The following is an 8199-nucleotide window of genomic DNA, read 5'->3' as shown; positions in this document are numbered from 1 at the left end:
TAGGTTTTTTAGCGAAGAAATCAAGAGATAGAGAAAGATAACGAGAGAGAGGGATCGAGCCATTGAGGGGATAGTAAGGACTATTATAGAGAAATCGGTTGGGAATATTCCATTTCAAATTCCTGGATCAACGCAAAATTTCGAAATGACACCCCTAAAGATGTCATTTCAATTTCTTGGCCTAATATTGATTAAGGTCGAAAGGGAATTGGGCCAATTGCAGGGTCTCACACAATTGCATCCAAACACTAGAATTGGCCTAATTCCGGATATTCAAATGAAATACTTGCATTCAAACATGCCATAAGCAAGATCTTTAATGTAATTTGTCTACCTTAATTGCTATATAATGAATGAACGAGGACAAGAATGGTAATTTACATTATAATCATCTGAAATTTAAGCACAATAAGTGTTCAATCAGCCTAAGTATTAAAAAAAATCCTCATTTCTCGTAGCTATTAGTCCAACATATCGTCCATTTTTTTTTAAATATTGGCTCTGCACTTTCAAATAAGCAGCAAACAGGTTGCCTTTATACGTGTGTTGTCTATGATGTGTGCACCCACCTGTACGTCTGCGTGCGTAGTTCATGTGCAGTTGTGTCAGTCCATGTGGTGGTTTTTCTTTTTCTTTTTTTTCTCCGGGTGGGGGGCTGCGTGGGATTGGGATACTCTCCTAAGGAATAGTATTTCCTAAGATCTCCTAATGCATCTCAACCTTTGATTTTGTGTATGAGCACAAAAAACGATGAGGTCATATGCAATGAATGATTGAGATGCATTAGAAGATCTTAGGAAACACTATTCTTTAGGAGAGAATCCCAATCCGGCTGCGTGCGTACGTGTACCTCTGTATGGTCTCCAGTCAGTCTCTCCTCTATAATTCTTAAATCCTAAGCCCCTTTTATGAGTCAACCAAGATGTTATTAATTGCAATGATGCTATTGTTTAGATAATGGGTTTGAAAGGGCATATGTATCCCTCTCCAGTTAAAGAAACTGAGAACGAAAAAAAATATAGAAAGAAACAACAATACAACAACGAAAAGACTTTATTTCAAAATTTTAGAATCGGCTATCAGAATCTTATTCTTCCTCCTATCATCTTCTCTCTTTGTGACTAGAAGATGCAAGCACTTCTAAAAATCACATAGACACAAAGTCACATTTTTCTAGTGATATACTAAAGTTGGATGTATATCTAGAATTTAGAAGTTTACATCAATATTCTAATGAGATAATACATTGGAATTCTATTTTGTTTCACAACACTACTAGTTCATGGCTAAGCTCATGACTTTATAATGCATCAAGAAGAATTTTATTGATAAAAAACATTATGCCTCTAGGGCTTACAATAATACTCTACTTCAATAGAAAATAAAAAAGACTCCTAGTATGACCCGAACTTTGTCAAAAATAGGAATAACAAAACTCTCCTTAAAAGTCTCCCTGTAATAAAGAAAGTAAATCGGTCAAATTTAGAATCAAACTAGATTTGCTTCCTAAACAAAACAGACTCCTAAAACATTACCTAAAATAATAAAAACTGGCAAAATTCTGATATCTCTCAATCCAGAGGGAATTTCATGAAACAAATAGTGGCAAACCAAATGATCGATGGTGGGTTTGATTAATTCTGTCTTTAAAAAATACACAATTTACATATACAATTCATCCTATTTTGACATACAGTTTGAGAGATTAGCTTGTTCTTTGTTGCAAATTATTTTCTTCGACTGGACCTACGTTTAAGCTTTTCACGGTCCCATTTCTCTATAAATATATCCACAGTGTATTCTACATCATCTCCACAGTGTATTCTACATCTTTTTACCCTATATTCTTTCAATAAACATATACAAGTTAAACTTTAGGGGCCTTGTGGTTTTAGCCATTTGGGCTTCTAGTTGTGTGACTACTTCTTGGTTTCTTTGGATGAACGCATCAATAGAATTTTCAACAATTTGAGATCTCATCCCTCTCAATTATACCACAGGTGCATGTCTAATATCATATTATGACGTTCCAATATTTTAGGTGGTACATATAAAGACAGAGCTAGAAGATTGATTTAGTGGTTGGTTGATCATGAGGAGCTTTCAAATGATTGTTGTACCGTATTGCCTTACACCTTTGCTACGTAGATCTTATAAATAACTTGAGATCTAAACCATAAAACCATGATTAATTCAAAGAGATTTACAAGAATCAAAAGAAAAGAGCGGAAGCTTATACCTGAATCCATAGATTAAACTTGAGATTGGTTTTGGATCTTCTAACCTTAGTGTTTCTCTAGCCAAATTTCTCTCTAGATGGGGGTGAAGTGAATTAGAGAATGTAACATTAGATTAGGGACCATAACCCCTTATTTATAGATGTTGTACATTTACAATTTGTCCCCTCATCAAATCATAATTACAACCTGGTATCTGCACATATAACCCCATGATTATATTTAAATACCCATTAACCCAAATTGATTGATCACTTTAGTGGGTTATGCTGAAGGATAGCAATACACACAGATTAATTATATATGCTCATAAATAGATTTAATTAGATTTAAATCCAACAATCTCCCACTTGGGCACCATATGATTCCTTAAATTGTGTATAACCTTATGAGCTCAAAATTGCTATCACTGAAAAGGTATTTCCGAACAATCTCGTCCATTGACTATATCAATATAAGATCAAAGCGACCTTCGTCACATTTATTGTGACTCGACTCATCAATGGTTACATATACCAATACAATCAAACGACATAGATCAATCATGGATATGCAACATGAAAATTACATACAATGTGATCAGTACATGTCTATTTTCAACTGATCCTACTTTAGTGAGGTCAAAACCAAACATAATGTAACAGAATGTTTTAACTAAATACTTTATTCTAATCAGACAATATAACCAAACACAGAGCACCACAATTACAAACTCCCACTAAATTATGATATCCTCAAATAACACCACACCCATATGAGCAGTGTGCTCATGAAAGAACTTGGGTGGCAATCCCTTAGTAAGAGGATCAGCTATCATGGAGTTTGTTCCAATGTGCTCTATGGATATCTGTCCACTCTGTACCATTTCTTTCATAACCAGGAACTTAATGTCAATATGTTTTGACTTAGTTGAGAACCTGTTGTTATTAGAATACATTACTGCAGATTTATTGTCATAATATAACCTTAGCGGTCTTTCCATATTTTCCAAAATGCGTAGTCCCGTGACAAAGTTTCGCAGCCATATTTCCTGATTGGATGCCTCATAGCATGCTACAAATTATGTTGTCATAGTGGAAGAAGCTACAAGTGTTTGTTTGACACTTTTCCATGATATAGCTCCTCCTGCTAACATATAAATATAGCCTGATGTAGACTTTCTACTATCTTGGCATCCAGCAAAATCAGAATCAGAGTACCCAATGACCTCCAGCTATTCTGATTTTCTGTATGTGAGCATATAATCTTTTATTTTCTAAAGATACCTTATAACCCTTTTGACTGCTATCCAATGATCCATACCAGGATTGCTTAAGTATTTACCTAACATCCCAACAATGTACGCAATATCTGGACGCGTATATACCTGAGCATACATTAGACTTTCTACAGCCGAAGCATAAGGAATCTTCTGCATTTTCTGAATTTCAAGGTTACCTTTAGGGCACTGATTTAGACTAAATTTGTCTTTTTTAGCCACAGGGGTGTCTCCTGGTCTGCAGTACCTTATCGATATAGCTCTTTTGTGATAATCCAAGAATACCTCGAGAGCGATCTCAATGTATCTGGATTCCTAATATAAAAGAGGTATCCCCAAGATCTTTCATCTCAAAATTCTTTGAAAGAAATCTCTTTGTTTCGTACAGCATGCCTATATCATTAGTGGCAAGCAATATGTCATCGACATACAGAACCAAAAAGATATACTTACTCCCATTGAACTTGTGATATATACAGTCATCAACAATGTTCATCTCAAAACCGAACGTCATAATAATTTGTTGAAACATATAATACCATTGACGAGGATCTTACTTGAATATAAAGTAAACATGGATCAATCAAAAGTTGAAAGCTCCAGAGTTCCACGGTTCGACGGATTCTATTGCTGCACACAAGTGGAAGGAGGATGTGAGCAACATCTTGGATATGCTGAATGTTAATTCGGTGCAGTAGCAGAGGCTATCGGCTTTCAGCCTCAAGGGCGATGCGGGAGGATGGTATCGACTTTGTTTCACCCCCGAGCAGAGGATGACGGCTTCATGGGAGACCTTTATATATCAGTTTGATGAGCAGTATGTTTCGGCTGCAGTGAAAGCCGGAAAAGAGTCAGAGCTGGCCCGGTTAGAGCAGGGAGATATGTCTGTCATGGACTTCGAGAGTAAGTTCATGTCATTGCTTAGATTCACCGGCATGTGGCACTGTAGGCTGTCTAAAAATCACAATAGATAGCTTATCCTCCATCAAACACCGATGATGGAAGTTACAATCTGACGACTTCCAGAAGGCTATAATTTGAAGACTTTCACGTAGATCGCTGAAGGTTATAATCTGACGACCTTCACGACAACCGATGAGAGCTCTAGTTCAACAGCATTCACAATCAACATCGGGAGTTACAATCTGATGACTCTCATATTCTCAAGGAGCCAAGACGAAGATTACACGACAATGATCTTTGCAACGCTATAACAAAAGAGATTACTTTGTGATAATCTCATCAAGACAAGACGCGGAGGTCCTCCCCTTGTGTCAACATCAAAACGCCAGGGTCAAACCCGCGTTACAACATCAAAACGCTGGAGTCGAACCCGCGTTACAACATCAAAATGCTGGAGTCGATCCCGCGTTACAACATCAAAACGCGAGGGTCGAACCCATGTTACAACATCAAAACGCCAGGGTCAAACCCACGTTACAACATCAAAACGCTGGAGTCGATCCCGCGTTACAATATCAAAACGCCAGGGTCAAACCCGCGTTACAACATCAAAACGCTAGAGTCGGACCCGCGTTACAACAAGCGAAACGTGAGCGACCCTCGCGTTCTGGATGTTTAGTCAACACCCAACCTCGCGTCTCAATCCTAAGATGCGAGGTTAGGGTCCTGAACGCCAGGTTGGGCATTTGACTCATTCAAATATGAGTCGAACGGTTTCAGAACCGTTTTCCCCACGATCTGAGGAAATCACGCCCACTTAGGGGCGGATTTAGAGGGCAGTTACACCCCCTTAATCCCCTATAAAAGCGAGTAAACTCAACTGAGTTTAGGGTTGGAATTTCTTAGCTCAGATCGACCACTGAGGGCTGGTATTTTTCGGATCTGGGACTTGGCAGCAACAGGAGAAATCCTTGGGCGAGCTTTTGAGGAGATTGGCATCATCCTCCAACGAAGATCATCTTCAACTTCGACAACAGAGAGCTTTCATCCTTGGCTTATCAACCGAACTTTCGGTTCAAATCAACTCTTTTACAGAGTTCTTCTAAACTCGTTCAGAGTTCTCAAACTTGCCACGCAAGTTCTCCACATGTTCCAGTGAATCAAGATATTCGGATTGTCAACGGAGAGCAAACTCGACGCGAGCATTCGAGGGAGGCATTCCATCGCTACCGAGAAGAACCCAGTTTTAAACAAAGAAAAGAATCAAATTCGTTCTCTTCTCTTTTGTAATCAAATTGTAATCAGAATCAAAGGAATACAAGTCAATTTTCTTTGTTCTCTTCTTTGCAATTTTCCCTCCAAAGATGTTCTTAATGGGACTTCGTCCAGGATTGCGCCGGTATATTGTATCGCGGAGGTTTCGGTCAGTGCGGGAGGTAGCAGATGCTGCCATGGCTCAGGAGACAGAAACAGCCATATTCATTAAGGATAAGGGAAATAGCAAGTCAGGACAGTCCAAGGACAAAGGAAAAGGAAAGAGACCGTTTGGAGGCTCAGAAGGACCCCGGCAGCAGGGTAAGGGTCCGCATCATCAGGGTCCTACTAAGAAGGGTCACCAGCAGGACCAGAGAGCGCAGCAGCAGCGCCGATTCCAGGGGACTTGTTACAATTGTAACAAGATTGGGCACCGAGCAACCGAGTGCCGCAACGCACCCGCAGCAGGCCAGCAGGCCAGGACTCAGCAGCATCAGCAGAACCGCGCTCAGGGACGCGGTCAGGGCCAGCAACTAAGGATTGAGGCACCTCCAGCAGTTCCGAGGATAGAGGGATAGGTTTGAGCGGTCCAGGAGATCCAGCAGAGGCAGATGGCACTATTCACTCCAGGTGATGCAGAGCAGCAGACCGGTAGAGTGTATGCAGTGGTTCCTTGCGATCATAGCGCAAGCGGAGCTGTGGTGGAAGGTACATTCCGTGTGAATTCCTTTCCAGCACGTATTCTTTTTTATTCTGGCGCTTCGCATTCTTTTATCTCCTATGATTTTTCGATTAGACTTCGGCTCGTAGCTCAGCCGTTAGATTTTCCTTTATCTGTATCTACTCCGTTGGGAGAGATGTCTCTGTTAGAGAGTGTTTGTAGGAGATGCATCATCAGCTTAGACGATTCTGAGTTTGTGATCGATTTGATTATATTGCATATGTCTGAATTCGATGTGATTCTTGGTATGGATTGGCTATCTTCCTACCATGTGAGTATCGACTGTTTTGCGAAAACAGTCAGTTTGAGAGCATATGATGGATCAGAGTTAGTTGTAGCTACCTCCAGAGGCAACCAGCTTGCGGAGTCATTTCTGGCGTACGTAGAGGAGGCGATATTGTGGGATTGGGGCGCAGATTTGAGTGAGATGCGAGTAGTCTTAGAGTACCAGGATGTCTTCCAGGACATACCAGGATTACCTCCAGTGAGAGAGGTCGAGTTCTGCATAGAGTTGCAGCCAGGCACCGCACCGATTTCCTGAGCTCCTTACCGTATGGCGCCTGCTGAGATGAGGGAGCTACAGATCCAGATCGATGAGTTGTTGTCTCAGGGCTTCATTCGACGGAGTCATTCTCCGTGGGGAGCACCGGTCCTCTTTGTGAAGAAGAAGGACGGGAGTATGCGATTGTGTATAGATTATCGTGAGTTGAACAAGGTCACTATCCGCAACAGGTACCCATTACCGAGGATCGATGACTTGTTCGACCAATTGCAGGGAGCGTAGTATTTCTCAAAGATAGATCTTCGCTCCGGATATCATCAATTGCGGGTTCGGGAGATGGACATCCCCAAGACCGCTTTCTTGACTCGATATGGGTCTTTCGAGTTTCTTGTCATGCCATTTGGGCTGACCAATGCACCCGCAGTATTCATGGATTTGATGAATCAGGTTTTTCGTCTGTACTTAAACCAGTTTGTGATAGTTTTCATCGACGATATTCTTATTTACTCGAGGTAGGTAGAGCACGAGCAGCATTTGAGGTTAGCATTGCAGATATTGAGAGAGCACCAGTTGTATGCTAAGTTTAGCAAATGTGAATTTTGGTTATCAGAGGTCAGATTTTTGGGCCATGTTATTAGCCGAGAGGGCATTGCAGTAGATCCGGCTAAGGTAGAAGCCGTACTTGATTGGGATCCACCGAAGACAGTTACCGAGATTCGTAGCTTTTTAGGCCTGGCAGGCTATTACAGAAAATTCATTCAGGATTTCTCACGGATTTCCACACCACTTACACGCCTTACTAAGAAGGGTGTACAGTTCATTTGGAGCACAGAGTGCCAGAAGGCATTTGAGACTTTGAAGATTAAGTTGACTTTAGCACCAGTATTGATTATTCCTAGCAGTGATAAGACTTTTGTTGTCTACACTGATGCATCCTTATCAGGTCTTGGCGGTGTATTGATGCAGACCCAGAGAGTCATCGCCTATATTTCGAGGCAGCTAAGGACTCATGAGCAGAATTATCCCATACACGATTTGGAGTTAGCAGCAGTGGTCTTTGCAGTGAAGACATGGAGACATTATTTGTATGGAGTGCAGTTTGAATTATTCACGGATCACCAGAGTTTTAAGTACCTCTTCTCACAGAAAGAACTCAACCAATGGCAATGGCGATGGGTAGAGTTTATTAAGGATTATGAGTTTGCTATGCAGTATCATCCGGGAAAGGCGAACGTGGTAGCAGACGCATTGAGTAGGAAGCGTCGTCACGGACTAGCAGCTTTGAGGTGTTCACTATATCGGGATCTTTATACCCTCAGCCATT

Source organism: Asparagus officinalis, chromosome 4 (genome assembly GCF_001876935.1).
Source record: "Asparagus officinalis chromosome 4, Aspof.V1, whole genome shotgun sequence".
NCBI lineage: Eukaryota > Viridiplantae > Streptophyta > Magnoliopsida > Asparagales > Asparagaceae > Asparagus > Asparagus officinalis.
Note: the sequence above shows the minus strand (reverse complement) of the source record.